At 41.2% G+C, this 16,467-nt stretch overlaps 1 protein-coding gene across 2 annotated transcripts in view; it reads right to left on the bottom strand.

The window, feature by feature from the left end:
• Window positions 1–13,751, bottom strand: part of LOC106659231 (protein kinase 4-like) — a 45,009-nt gene extending 31,258 nt beyond the window's left edge. For both annotated transcript variants that reach the window (XM_014381657.2, XM_023460549.1), the window contains exon 1: window positions 13,324–13,751. The gene's annotated coding sequence lies outside the window, so the exon portion shown is untranslated. The remainder of the gene's footprint in view (window positions 1–13,323) is intronic.
• Window positions 13,752–16,467: the final 2,716 nt, after the last annotated feature.

Here is a 16,467-nt window from a genome sequence, read left to right as displayed (position 1 = left end):
TTGCTTCATGTCCTCAGAAAAAATATAGATCGAAAATGGACGTTTATACCGGAAGTGGGGGGTAGGAGGGGGGAGGGGGTCTAAAAATTTTTTTTTGGGACCTTTTTACCATGTACTATAACATACCAAAAGCGCGTCAAGATCGGTGATATACGTGCGCACGGTTTTGTAAAAAAGTATTATTTTGACCCATATAAATTGAATAATTCACGACGCGGCGATTAGAGAAAAAAAAAGTAACACGTGTAATAATGCGCCGCTTAAACGGCCTCGGCTATTACGTGCAGTTTGTGCGTATGTATGTATATATACGTGTGTATTTACAGATACGGACGAGCGCAACGGTAAATTATACACTTATCTATCGGCTCGGGCTTGCCGATCTTTTAGACGTATAATACGCGAAACAAAGCTCGTAGTGTGCATATATAGCTTACAGGTATTTGCAGGCTTGCAAAGTGCGCGCACACACACAGACACACAGACACAATCGGTATGCGCGCTGGACATACACAGCGATTCGCGAGCGATATTTCGCTGCCGCTGCGAGACTATCGTAAAAAATGATCTCTTCGCTCTCGCGCTCTGTGCTGTATAATATAATAGAGATCGGACTGTGGCGCGCGCGAAGCTGTATGGATGTATTTATTTTAATGTTGACAAAGAAGGATGAGTTAATTTCGAGGGAGAGCGAAAAAAGACGAGCAAATAAAATGTTGTTACGTGTTGTTTAACCGTGAGTAATTTTTTGATTGATTTCCGAGTAAACTTATCGATCTTTATGTGTAATACGTGTTTGGGATGGTAAAGTAAGGTGCATAATGACTACACTATTTCCTGAAACATTATTTATTTTGAATCTCCTCTCGAGTCGTACATTTTGTTTGATTATGTGTTGGTACTTAGCGAGATAGAGAAAAGCTCTTACCGATCTTTAGCATTCGTCTTAAAATCAAGACAAACATACACTACTCGATCAAATTGTCGCATCGAAAACTTTTGAAATTTCTTCTCTCTCTCGATCAAAGTCGCGTCTATAAGGTCGCGGTAAGGAAATAATAAAATGAAATGATGACAGACGGACGAAATATTGAAATGTCATTCGTTATAATTGCGAACAAAGACGGTGTCGATCTCTCACGACTGTATTCAGGAATGAAAAAAAAAAAATAATAATAATACGACTCTTATTATTTTCCAGTCGCCGTGTGTCCACCTGCTTTCATTACATACCTAGGATATATAAAGCTGCGTTTTTTGTCCCTGCGCGCGTCGATTAATGCACCGCGTCTAAATGCCAATCCTTCCCTTTTTTATACATTAGGACAAGACTCTCGAAGTTTTATCGACTCGTCGTGTGTGTGTCTCTCCACTGTTCACGCACATATACGCACACTTTAAGTACGTGAAAAGGTCATTAAAACGAGAAGCTGGGGAAAGAAACTCCGATCCTCGAGGAATCCTCTCTCTCTCTCTCTGTCGTTTATTTCCCACACACTTGCTGTGTGTGTGAGAGAGTGCAAAGCTCGCGCAGCATTTCCAAGCGCGTCCGCATAACATTCGGATAAATAATATTAGTAACAAACCGATGATGTACAACCACGCGCGCATGGAAAACTTTCGTTCGCGGTTTACAAGCCGTTTCACGATATTATTATGATATTGTAAGGAGGGAAAAAGAGATTATATTAATGCACGCGCTTAATGAGGCTTACGTTTATGCTACAGGCTCGATACTACTACAGAAATCAAAACTCCCATCATCCGTAATATCGTTTGTATGTATATATATGGTGTGCAGAGAGCATCGCGCGCATTATTAACTTTTACTTTTGTACATCAAGTGTATACGTTATTACGACCACGGCGAACTCGATTTCAGCCCATAACATGCACGATATGGCGGGCTTGCGAGCTCGTTTTAAAAGCTCTCTCGAATGCATCGAGATGTATATATGCGTACGGCGAGCAAAACATCATCTCGCAGCAGCATCCATACACACGAGTGAAAGTTCGCGAAATATTATACACACATTCTCGTGGTTATGGATAATTAACTCGGAGCAAATATAATTTAAAGCTGGAAATCGGTTGCTGTCTTTAATACAACGCGAGAGAGTAAACGAGCGTAGAATATACTTTTGTATGTTATATATGAGGCAAGAGCGGGCAGGCGCAAAGCTCGTATCGTCGCACGCGTAACGAGATGAGATCGGCACACATAGTTGAGGATCGAGTACTCGAGGATTTCTGGAAATGACGATTCTCGAAAAAACGAAGTAGTACTCGAGAAAAAAAATCGATTCTTTTTTTTTTTTGCGAAAAAGAAAAAAACGATTATTACTTATACATTACGCAGTGTACGCGCGTAATAGGTACGTGACTCGTGCACACGTGTGTGTGTGTCGCTAGTACAGTCCAGAGAGCGTATAATAGTTTGTCGGAGCTCTCGCGTATGTACGCCCAAGGTCGCGACTCTGTCTCCGTCGTCTTCGCGAGATGATGTTTACGTCTCGATCTTCTCTACTTTAAAAAGCGAAAAGTGAGCATACAGAGCGTCTGCAATATAACTCGTAAGAAAGAGTAAGAACGAGAGAGACAGAGAGACAAAGAAACGAACGAGGAAAAATGCGTACATGTACCCTTTGAAGATCGGTATACGTGTGCATGAGCAGCATCAGCAGCAGCTCGTGTCTAGCCTTCGTGGAATGTATGTTACACTTAAATTACGACTATAAATATATTATACACATCTCGCGCGTACACACACACACACACACACACACATATACATACGCGAAGAAGAGAGAAGAGAAGAGTCATGTAAGTGCAGCGCGCGGCCGGGCTATATAGTAGCTTTGATTTATTGAGAGAACAGTTTGAGTTACGGTTTTTGCGCACACACTATAGGACACTGCCCACAAGTGAGTGTGTGTGTATGTGTGTGTGTATTTGTCCGCGTGTGTAAGTGCAGCTTGACTTGCTGCTGCTGCTGCCATGCCATTGAGTTTTATTATTGTGTATATGTATAAATTACTCACGCGTATACTGTATCGTATGCACGTATCACACCCGCGAACGTATATGTATAGTCAGAGACAGACAGCGAGAGAGAAATAGAGGAGAAAGAGGGGCCCGAGAGTGAAATTTGTATCATAGAGGTGTTAGATACATTGCATAATTGCTGGGCTTGTCGCCACTCTCGCGCGTTATTCGATACATAATAGTGAAATGTCCGGCCAGACCGCGACGAGGCAGGAAAGCTCCGAGATTTTCACCCGAGATAAAGTAATAAAGTTCGCTCGTATGTATGTAACGCTGCACCGCAGACGAGTAAATGGACAATGGCCGCATGTGTCTGTGTCTGTGTGAGCGTTTGACACGTGGTGGTGGAGGGTTGGAGAACGCCGAGAAGAGCATGTACGTGTGTACGTGCGCATTAAATGCCGTGACGCTATGTTTTTCCTGTTTATATTGTTATTTATCGCGCACAGAGAGAGAGAGAGAGAGAGAGAGACAGAAAAAGAAAACATATATCGCGGCCGCGACGGCGGCGCACGTGTATACGATAATGACTGGACTGTTTTTTTTTTTTTTTTTCGGTAAGCATAAGTATACGCGAGAGATCTAATAAGCAGGTTTGCGCACGCAAAATTGGACTTTATCGCTACGCAGCTGAATATAATAAAGGACGCGTTCAATTTTTATATATGTGTGTATTATAGTCGCGATTAATGTAATACACGCCGCGCGGTGCAGGTTAATTCGTAGCTACGCCTCGCGCGTTTGACATATTTTTTCGTTCTCTTTCCTCTCTGTTCGACGCGCACTGCCTTGAGTGCCTGAGAGCGAGATACGCGAAAAAATTCGAAGCTCTACTTTCTCGCGAACGTATACATATACACGCAAAACGAGTATTTTAATGCGTAGTTCTAAAAGTGGCGCTACGGCTAGAAAATGTGCTATTTACCTACTGCATGTACGCACACATACAAAATAACCGTTACAAAATAAAAATTGATGCAAGTTTTTGACCAGCGGGGTCGGATTACGACCAATGCCGCCCCTATTATGAAATTTTTTTACAACCCTACTGAGTAACCCAAGTAACCCATTCGACTCAGTTCGTGTATATCTTTTTAATAATTAAATTCATTGCAAAACAAAATACCTTCAAGTAACCCAAGTAACGCAATAGACCCAGCTCGAGCTTCTTTGGGTGCATTTAAAATTTTTCCTCGCGACTTAGAGTTTAAGTATGACCCAAAATGAACGCATTCAATTGTTAGAGTGCTATTCGGTTGAAATAAGCCAACTCCGCTAGATCTATCAAGAATAATTTTCAAAGCAAATTTGAAAATATTTACCTCCATTTTTATGTACCTATAAAGTACGACGGTGTCAAATTGTAGCGGAGAGAGATCATTTTCGGTTTTGAAAAGATTGAAAAGTTATTTCACTTAAATCAGAGTAACGAGAGTTTAAATACTCTAACTCTACTCTGCATTGAAGCTGAGTTGAATCGAACGTTCGATTACGATCCTAAATTGACGAATTTAGTTCTAAAGAAGCGAGATAATTAATGCTGTAAATTTTTTTCCATTTTTATTGTGTGACCCGTGGCTTGCCACCCAACAATATACGGGATAACTCAACAGGCGATATAATGTATAGATTAATGATCACTATATATCGACCGAAGTCGATTTAACCGCTTGGGGGTTAGCGATGCGACATCTACAGTCGATGGATGAACCAATTCCTAGAAAAATCCATATACGCCTGTGTACGTATATTTTCCTTAACTGCGACACTATCACTGGGCGATCGATTATTTTCACCGAATTAAAAATTCTTATCACTCGCTCTCTTTCTCTTTCGTTTTACTGCCAAAGTATATAACAGTATCATAAATACACATCGAGCCATATGGGATACACAGGCCTATATCCTGAAAATAATAGAAAAACGCATACACACGCTCGCGCAAACTCCCTGTATTCCCGCTCGCACGCGTATCTTATCGCTCTCTTTCTCTCTCTCGAGAGAGATGGCTTATCGGCAAAGCGCCCAAGATATAAGCCTTACCTAAGACCATTATCCATTAGTTCTCGTTCGCTCGCTCGCGTATCTATTATATCGCCTGCTCGCCTATGTATAAAATATACATCGAAGGGGCTGAGAGCAGCGAGCTTTTAAGGAATTTCTTAATTACGCGCGGCTCGCGTGGCCCGATCGTGCGCGCGTGTGTAAAACACCTATATGCATGTGCGTATAGCGTTCGATGCAAATGCGTATAATGCTTGTATGTGCAAGCGCAGCCGGTATATCCGCGTGTTATACTTTTTTTTTATATTTTTTTTCATTTTTGTACACGCGCGTGAGATATGTAAAATAGAATGCTGCTTCTGTGTTACGATAATATTTGATAATTTTAATGTATTCATCCGCTGTGTCAATAATACAGCGTATCGTGTGAATTTTGCCGTTAAGATCGTTGAAATTATTATCTAGAGAGACGATACCATTTGTTTTTTGGACATTCGTAACGCTGGAGAGAGAAAATAAAGTTAGACTACACGATCGTATAGATCAATATTTGATGTTCGTTATAGGTACGGTCGAGCGCGAAGAGAGCCATCCTCTCTACCATAACAATATCGTTATATGCCTTCGACTTCGGTAAAATATCTGCTAATATTATAGAGTCGTTTAACACCTTCGAGCGAGGCGTGTATATCTATATGTTATTATTACACTCGTGCATGCTCTCAAACAGAAAAGCGCCTCGGAAAAAGAGATAAATACTACGCGATTTTCCAAGAAACGATCGTATTCAAAACAAAAAGAAATAGAAGAAACGTTTCGTATTTATCACTCGTCGTACCGTTGTTATCTCGCACAAGACTCTGGAATCGAAGTTTTATTTTTCCTCTTGGCGGGACGTAATACGTAAAGGATCATACGGAGCCTCAGATATGTTCCTCTGGTTTCTCCACTGCGAGACTCGTGTGTTGTATGTCATACGCGTATGTCATATGTGTGTGTGTGTGTGTGTTACATCAGTGTCACTCACCTTTCGCGCGCGGCTTACTAATCGCGAACACACGTCATCGCGCCGATCGCAACGCGTATCGAGCGGCAATCGATAATTGCTCGTTAAAAAAAAAAGAGGAAAACGAAATCGACCCATAATCTATCGTTCGCGCTTACGAAATTTTTTTTTGTAACACGTCTCGTTACCTCGTGAACATTGACTGAAAAATGGAAACATTTTTTCGTCAAAGGTATTAGCACGTTTTAAAATAGACACAGTTATTGGTACGCTTTCAACGCTTCGTCGGCTTCTCTCGTTAAAATTTTGTTTTTTTTTTTAATTATGTATAATTAGCCGGAGATATATCTCGGAGTCGCGGTTTCGCAAGTCAGCGGCGACGACGACGCGAGACACGAGTTTAGTGGACGCGAGGCACGTCGAATCGAATCAAAATTTCACGAATAGATCGGTATACCTTTGTTCCTATGCCTGTATATTAACGCCGGGATCAATATGGTGCGTCGGAATCCAGGGTGATATAATACAAAACTCGATTTCAGTCTCGTACGTGTATCGAAAGGCGCGCGCGCGGTCAAGCTGCGGTTTTTCTTCTTTTTTATCTCTCTCTTTCTGTCTGATGCATTTACACTTCTCTCTCTCTCTGCTTGGCCGATCAAAGTTCAGCCTCGTATATCTCCTTTTTCTATATAATAACACCATCCAGCCTCTCTCTATATCCAGACGTATGTAGAGACGCTGTCCTCGCTGTAGCTCGCACGAATATAACGATACACTCGAAGGTGTCCGATGATATTATAAAATAATATAAAATACATCCAAGGATCGTATATTGTATGTGTGTGTGTATAATCTTGCGTCACGCGTACGTAAATATATATTCGCTCGCGCGAATCTAAATAAATATTTCCTTCGACTTCTTCTCTTTATTTTTGCATAATATACACCTGATGAATGCGACTTCTCCAATTCGATTATCATATGGAAAATGTCTTGCGGGGAGAATCGTTTCGCGTATAAGGAATTACGAAATAAAAGCCAAGAACGATAATACGTAAACACGTGTGTTACATTACCTCCTTCGTTCGCGCGCACGTATTGCATGTTTCATTGATCCGCGAAGACTATCCGCAATAATGTTGCAAGGCGCATCCAAGCCAGGAGAATTCGTAAAACTCGATCTCTCGCGCTAATGCCTTGTCGCGTGCTCGTAGACAATTAGAAATTGTTTTATAAAACACCGAGTATATGCACAGGCGAACATTAGCTATAAGTAGGTGGCATAGGATTAGTAAACGAGGACTTGTCTTGAAATCGTATCGATGCATATCGCAATCGCACAAACATGTACATATAATATTGCGACGAGGTGTGCAGCGGCTGCTGTCAATTGCCTCTCGATCGGCCTGTCGAGCGTGAAGCAAAATACATGGATACATACATATATATATCGTGTAAAAAAAAAGAGTTCACGTTTGTACCCAGACGTAGGTACGCGACTCGGTTCTCGGATTTCCGTTGATTCGCGCGACTACTTCTATGTATTATATCCCACTGTATATACGTGCAGTATCATGGTCATAGTGGAGTCAGCCGATAACGGACGGTCTATAGCCGGCCACTTTTTTTCCCGACGATCGTACCGTATGTAGTAGCTGCTGCTCTCGATGCGTATACATACAGTGTATACAGCTCTGCGCACCGTTTTGATTAGGCAATTTTCACGAAAAATACAGATATATATCATCTCCCGCGCGCCCGATGCAACTATACAGATGCAAGCTAGTTATTATCATATAGATATATAGTGTATATATAGGTGTGTATACACGCCCGTGCGCGGCTTTCGTGGGATTTTTCAGTCTTATTCATGCGCGGAATTTATATAACCCATGAGCGGGCTTTTGAGAGCTGCTCCGCGTCGAGAGAGAGAGAAAGAGAGAAGAAATGTTATAATATATACCTGGGCAGGAGCTGAACCCCGGCGCGCGCTGACTCAGCTTCTACAACGCGTTATAGTTTTCACGTTTTGTGTGTAACTATATAGAGGATGTATATATATCTGAATAGAGGCACGTATACGGAATAGGGAAAAATCCTATGCATATTAATGACGAGTTTCCGGGGGCACGATCATTGGCGAAGGTGAGAGAAGAGATTTGAGAATTGGCTCGACGACGACGACTTTACTTTTTGATTTATGTATTGCTGTCATAAATCTCAACGAAATATTATTATATACGTGATATAAATAACGCGCGAGCGCGCACAAAAAAAGGACGCGTTGCTGTGTTTCGAGTGCGAGGAAGTGCGTCTACGAACGTAACGCGTTTATAAGTATCATTATATCGTATTGAGAAATGACAATCAACGCTGCTGCGCGCGGATGACGCGTGATTCACGCGCAATTATTATTACCCATAGTCCTTGGATGCGAGCTGGCGAATTGATGAAGGAAAAAAAAAACAGATTACGATGAAAATAACGCTTCATTAGGATACAATTTTTAATGTACGTGTGGCACCTTGCGCAGGCTGAAGTTTTATTAATCGCTCGAGCACACGAGTGTCAGTCGTATATAAATATATTGTTAATTTGAAAGAGAGACAGAGTGGAGAAAAAAAATATCTTCGGCCGTTGCAATCGATTTTTCGACGCGATCCATTAATTTATCGCTTATATACGTGTAATATATAATAATATAATGTTTCAACAAAGAATTTGTGAAACGCTTATCTCTGGCGCGCGATCGGAACTCGCGCGCGTATATATATTATATTATGAGTTATACCAGTAAAAATTTCACATTTTCCTATTTCCCGTATCTCGAATCTTTGACTCGAAACTAATTACTAACGGGAGAGAGAGAGAGAGAGAGAGAGAGAGAGAGAAGTTATTTCTCTGTATCGGCGATCGAGAGTTTTGGTATTATTCGAAATCGATGAGAAATAAATTATTTTTCAAGCATGATCGACTTGCTGTTACTATCATCTAATGCTATAACGTAATTCGTGTAAATACGTAAAAAAGCTCGATTTTTCTTTCTCTTTCTCCGTTCGAGAAGGATGATTAGCACGCAATTTAGTGTATGGATTCGCATTAAGTTACGTTACAATTGCATAATAATTTTCTTAACGCGTGAACTCGATTCTCGACCCTATCCAAAGTACAAATCTCACGCGCATAAAATGTATTCGTAAAAATAAAAATTTACAGTTCGTATGACCGATAAGCTCGCGCGCGGAGCTTACGAGTATCCGATAGTGCGGAGCTTTGTTTTTTGTTTCTTTTTTCTCTCTCTCTCTCTCGACTACTTACTCTAACGTGTAACTATGCGCTCGCGAACATTACTAGTTTTTTTTTTTTTTTTTATGGATTCCCATTTAACCAAAATAACGTAACAGCTCTAATTCGAGGATAAGCACTTTTTTTCGTGTTTTTTGCAGCAGCACCAGCTCTCCATGCCCGACATACCTGCGCTAAATTGCTCGAGTTGCAGCAGCAGCAACAGCAGAAGTAGTAGTAGCAGTATAGCGCTATACAAATAATAATAAACGTAAAAATAGTCAAGCACAGCTATATAAGATGGAGAATGGGTTGCACACATTGGAAACCAGTTCAATTTTCTCTTTTCCAAATCGAAACAACGACAAAAAATGTCAAACGCGTGCATAACTGCCGTCCGTACAATATAAGCCGTCTTTTAACCGAATTCAAAGGGTGGTCTCTACTCTCGATTCGTAGCCATATAGAAATCGTTTTAATAAAAAACAATGATAATACGACGCGGCAGTTGCACCTCGCACTTCTCGCGCGAAGCTTTTTTTTTTTGATACACACAACTCGAGTAAAGCGCCATACGTAGCGGTCGTATAATAATGTAATATATAAAGCCGTCTAACTCGCGCGGAACAACGCACGATTTTATTTTATCTATATTTCGCCCGAGATACGCCGCAGTCGACAGTCTTTATTATTTATCCGTACGTTTTTTTTTTTCGTATTATAAAGGCGTGAAAGTATATATATATTCCGATCGTTTTTTGCGCGTGTATCGTGTAAGCCGGCCGCGCTGGGGGGAAAAAAAATCGCCATACCTGCCCCGTACGCAATATTATTATATAGTTCGTACGGGAATTTCAATTTTACGCATTTTTTTACGACGCCACTGCTCTCTCTTTCTCTCTCTCTCTGGTATATTACTTTGTTTGCAATGGGAAAATAATATATTAAATATTATACATAATGCGCGAATAATAATGAGCGTTTTTACGAGTGGCTCCCGGTGAAAAATATGATTGAACGGCTCTCTTCCAGACTTATGTACGTGTGCGTTGGAATTTTTAATTGCCATCCGAGAGCAGCTCGCGGATGCTGTAAAATGTATCGTTACACGCGTATTATCGCAGAAAACGATCTCGCACGAAATATTATATATTACACATCCCACGAGGTGTAACTCTCGAGCGAGATTCGGAAAATTTTCGCTCGCTTGGGTACGATCGTGACGTACGTGTGTACGTAAATTCGTCAAGTGCCTACGTATTATAATACGTGTACTCGGATGGAAGGGGGGGGGGGGACAAAAATTGTTAGAAGATTATAATTTATCGTGCGTTATAAACAGCGGTCGAGCGGAGAACTCACGAGGTAAAATATAACTACGCTACACGCCTGTGCTCGCGAGTGTCTCATTGTCCATGCGCATAATATTATATTATATATTATAAATATTGCGCCAAGAAAGCAGCTCGGGCTTGCAGCAGCAGCATCCTCGAGAGGTTGCTTCTTCTCCCCCTTTTCCTCTCTTTCTTATTTTACAACGAGATCCAAGAAAAGCTTCGAGCTCTCTCGGGCGCACATATATACATCTTTCACGCCGGGGGTGATTGTCTATATAATATGGCTTTTTAGCGATTACGCTTATTAATATATTACGCGTGCGTATAGTATTTGGTGGCAAGAAATTCTAGACGCGCTGCAGGTGGCGGCGACTCGCTTGCTGCTGCTGCTGCTGCCCGTTTTGCATCTGTTGTTGTTGCTGCTGTTACTGTATACGTGTGAACTTTTACGTGTACGTGTGTGTGTGTGTGTGTGTGTGTGCGTGAGTTAGGTTTTAAACCGTTTTTCATTACTCGTTCTGTTTAACGACAATGTTACAGCATGCTCGCCAGGTATAACATTATGTACGTGAGCCAACTGTGGCGATGGTGTGCCTGTGTTTTACACCATGATATTTCGAGAAAGGAGCGTTGCGTTTTTTCCAACTCTTTTTTCCTGCTGATTCCCTATTTCTCATCGAGTATTTTTACATGTTTTATTTTTTTTTTTTAGAAAAATGACAACGAGCCTCGATTGAATATTCCGTCGCGTCACGTGTCTATAAAGCTTTCCTATCGCTCTATATCCATATACATAAATTAATAATACGCATTCGTAAGCACTATTATTTATAAATGTCAATCGTGCCTGAGCGAGTGAAAGTCTCTTATACCTGCGTATAAAGCGCACGCGATACGCAAATTATGCGCGGTATATACATCGTTAATTTCCGCCCCGGCGTTAAAAGTCTCGCCGTTCGAGCGATACACCATACACGCGCGCGAACGTAATAAAACGAGATGAGCTTTTTCAATTTAATCGCGAACGATATGATACTTGATATCGAGCGCGCGAGCACAGGCCTCACCGATATTCGAATTAATCTTGCAGAGCTTGGCATACTATGCACACGTGTTGCGGAGTGTTACACTTTGCTATATTGGATCGTTCGACCGTACTCTCGGGCTAAGCGTTATAAGCTTCGATAATAATATCAAAGAAATCGTTTTGTATCCCTGTGGCACGCGTGGCTGCATTATAAATCTGTAATACATTTATATAGGCTTACTACTACCACTACTACTACTGCAGGTGAGCGCGTGCCCGAGACATATTACATCGCGCGGGGCACACACGATCGAGTCATGCCGCAGCGGCAGCAGCAGCCCCGCGAGAAAATCGCGTCATCGTAGACGCGGAGCGTTTATACACGTTATATATTATACAGGATATATTATATAGACGAGTGCACAGGTGCTACACCTGCTCGCCTTTATAATGAGATTCAGTTTTACGCGCCCGTTGCCTGTTTATGTTGTATCTGTGTGTTGAGTTGTGTGTGTAATGCGAGAGCTTCGCCCGATCGCGAGTGAGAGAGAGAGAAAGAAAATTAGCCGGAAAAGGGAGAGAGGGAATGAAAAAAAGGAAGGTAAATACGTATAAAAGGACAAGTGTAGCCGCATTATATGGAGAGAGAGAGAGCCCCGCGAGAGGCTGCAAGGCTGTTGCTGCTGCTGTGCACTGTCTTGGAGCTCGGGCGCGAGGGCAAAAAACGCCTTCGGGATTTCTATAAAAGAAAACTATAATACTGCGCGTGCCTCGGTTTTATAGATAATGTATATATACGCGAGTGAGAGAAAGACAGCCGAGAGAAAGAGATAAAATATCGCAGCGGTATAAGATGTGCACTTAGCGCAGTCAGCAACGAGATATAATAATATCAATCTTGCCGATGAAAAGGACAAATTAAAATGAAGGGAAAAAAGGAGAGAGAGAGAGAGAGAATGATTGAGAAGCTCTCTGCTGTATGGCACTCGAGCTGCACACGTGCAAATACCATATGCAAATCTCGCGAGAGAGAGAGAGAGAGAGAGAGAGAGAGAAGTGCAGCTCGCGCGCATTTACATGCCGATCAATCCGTAAGTACTCTCTCTCTATGTAAAGGTCGAGTTTCTTTGTGAATGTGTACGTGTGTGTGTGTCCGGCTCGAGCGATCGCCTCGGACTCTTTTCTTTTGCACATTGCCCTGCTGCTGCTGCTGCACCATGCAAACAAGAACTGCTCGCGCGCGAGAGCGTTGATATTTATCGAATAAGAGACGAGAGAGCGAGAGAGAAAAAGAACGAGTTCGAGCGATCGAGAGGCACATACAGCAGAGACGCCTCTCTCGCGACTGTATGGCCTTGTCGTCTTACGTATATCCGTTCTTTTAACTCGCGAAGCTTATCAGAGACGAACGCACGTGTGTGTATTCTATATGTGAACGTGTGTGCTCCTTATGGATCAACAACTCTTTCTCTCTTCATAGTCTTTAACTCGCGAGCTTGAACGCTTAGGTGTAAGCGCGAGATAATATTGTATACATGCAGGGGGTTAAAGCAATGTATCGGTTGAGGATATGACAACGAGGATTCGAGGATCGATAAAAAAAGGGAATTTAAGCTCACCTAGTGTCGTACGCGCTTATGCCGCTGATTGTCGTTCGTAACCAAAAAATAACTGCCACACGCCACCCTTTTGTGCGTCTAATCACATGTTTCTTGGTGCACGCCGTCTGTCACGAGTGCTCGCACGCGTTTACGGATACACAATTGGCACAAATTTTATTATACGTAAATTTTTTATGTATACATACAAACTATTTATTCACAACTCCACAATACACAATCGCACTGCAACTTCTCTCCCCCTTGAAACGAGAGGAGGCATTCACTCGATATCAACGTTGTCACACTGCTTCGATCTTTCTTTTTATAAATAAATGCTTTGAAGAAAAAAAAGAATAAAAAAAATTACGATGTGATTTTATTACGCTGCACTCGAAAGAACTGGCAAACTCGCGCAAATATGATACAAAATACAGCCGAGAGACGCGGGCGCGCGGCTGGATGCGCGAACGACGACTGCGAACTCGGTGTAATATCCGCGCGCGCGAAGCCCCCGAGACTCCGCGCGACCGGTCTCTCTCTCTCTCAGTGTCTGCGCACAGGTGTCCCCCACTCGCGGGCTATGCCCAGGTGTATGTGTACGTGTACGTGTGTGTGCGTTATACTGTATATACTCACCGCGTTCACCTACTTGGCTACTATTATACACGTTTAAAACGCATGCACACACACATACGTATCGGAGGAGAGGCCTTACTATACGTTATAAGTTTGTATACCTGCTGCTGCTGCTGCTGTATAATAATACGAGAAAACCATATAGGATGTACGCGCCTGCATATAAAGAATATAAGCGATGATGCGCCAACGAACTTTCTTACGCGCGAGCTGCACATCTTCGCTTTGACGTTATAAAGCGATGATCGTTTTCTGCCACGCGCTATCTATCAACGCGGAAAGCCAAAAGCGAGAGAGAGATAATTAATCGGAGAAAGGGTGTACACCGCCGAGATTTAAACATTATGTATATACCCATGATGATGACGACGATGAAACGCCGCGCTTAAACTGTGGCGTTTTTTGTTTATATCTCGTCGTTAGAAAGCGACTCTCCTCGAGGTATGTCGGACGAAAGTAGTCTCTCCCTCTCTCTCTCTAGCCGCGAGGTTTGTCCTTATTTATTATGCCTAATCCTCGCGTGCGGTCGCCGGGAGAAACCGCGTTGTATGCATAATGCAATCGATGCCGAGTGTATAGTAATTCGTAATTGCAGCAGCAGCGGCAGCAAGTGTGTGACTCGTAATTGTTGTAATTGTGACATAATTAACGGTGGATCGAGCGTGATGACTGGGAGATCGTTAATAATCGCTCGGCTATCGGTGTTGATTGGGACGTTTGACGACTAGAGGAAATTTAGATCTATGCGAGTTCTCGATTTTCATGCCGATTTTTATTCGATAATCGGTTGCATATAGACACGATGTGATACAATTTTAAATCACCTGAAATAGAATACCATTATCAAATCAGAAACGATCCCACATACCGGGACACGCATAACGTTATGGTAGTGCAAGTGCATTACCGGTATCGCATTTTATACGAGCTCTATTTACCTAACTGCGCTCACGACTTGTCTAACGTATCATTCCTTCTCTGCTGTTGAATGTATTTTTACAAGACCGAGCGAAAATGCTGTTCAGCGAATTTTTCATCTGTCTATTATATTGTTTTTTAAATCCTTATTAATTTGTTGTGCTTTATTTACCTGCTTTTCTGTTTATTCGTCGACGTGGCTACCAACAAAAAATCCAAACCCTTACACAATTTTGAAGATGTCTAGATCGATTCATCTCTCAAGTGTGCGCGCATGACAACGCTTCAATGTTTACTGTAATCAAAACACTTTTTGTATATTTTGAATAACATTTAAAAAGTATTATCTTAAATGAATGTGAAACTAGCAGTGCACAATTATTTTTCACCTAACGGACGAAAAATGTTTCAGAAATAAAAATAAAATAAAAAATTGTGAGATTTTGTTCAGGATTTTTTGAATCACTTTAGAGATTGGGCATTCGGACAGGATTTGGAATAGATTAAAAAGGTTTAATTAGAATATGTCCATAATGAGTTAGTTAATATATTATTTTGTATTCAAAAGATTTACAATGAAAATAAACTCTTAAATAAAATACTTGAAAGTTTTTTTATGCAATTAAAGAATATTTATGTCAACATTTGTTAATAATTATGATACTAATTTGAATATATTTTTTGTGTGCAAGAGTTTCGAAATAAATCTCACATATGAAAATGTTTGATTCAATTGTGAAATTTATTTATGTGAGTATTGAGATAACCTTTTTTTTCGCATGATTTGTGACAAATCTCACATTCAAATAGTTTGATACGATCATGTACTACATTCACGTGACGTTTCAGGTAACATTTTAGTCCAAATGATTTGTGACAGATCTTACATTCGAAAGATTTGCTGTGATCGTGCATTGCTTCGATGTGAGATTTGAGGTTACTTTTAAATTCAAATGATTGGTGACAAATGTCACACTCTTAGGAATTGCTACGATTATGTACTGAATTTATGTGAAAATTGAGGTAATCTTTCCGTCTAAATGATTTATGGCAAATTTCACATTCGAAGGGTTTGCTCCGATCATGTATTGTCATTATGTGAGTTTTGAGAGTAGTCTTTTGTCCAAATGATTTGTGACAAACCTCACATTCAAAGGGTTTGCTCCGATCATGTACTGCACTTATATGACGTTTGAGGATTTGTTTCTGTCCAAATGATTTGTAACAAACCTCACATTCAAAGGGTTTGCTCCGATTATGTACTGAATTTATGTGCCTATAGAGATTACCTTTTATGCCGAATGATTTGTGACAAATCTCACATTCAAAGGGTTTGCTCTGACCATGTACTGTTATAACGTGATTTTTCAGTACATTCTGATATCCAAATGATTTGTGACAAATCTCACACTCGAAGGGTTTTCTCCGATTATGTACTGCATTTATGTGTTTATTGAGGTTCCTTTTTTGTCCAAATGATTTATGACAAATGTCACATTCAAAGGGTTTGCTCAGATTATGTACAGCATTCATGTGACCTTTGAGGTCCCTTTTTTGTCCAAATGATTTGTGACAAATCTCACACGCAAAGGGCTTGATACGATCTTG

This window comes from Trichogramma pretiosum, unplaced genomic scaffold, assembly GCF_000599845.2.
Source record: "Trichogramma pretiosum strain Unisexual culture from Peru unplaced genomic scaffold, Tpre_2.0 scaffold50, whole genome shotgun sequence".
In the NCBI taxonomy this organism is placed as follows: Eukaryota; Metazoa; Arthropoda; class Insecta; order Hymenoptera; family Trichogrammatidae; genus Trichogramma; species Trichogramma pretiosum.
Note: the sequence above shows the minus strand (reverse complement) of the source record. Positions and strands in the feature narration are given on the sequence as shown.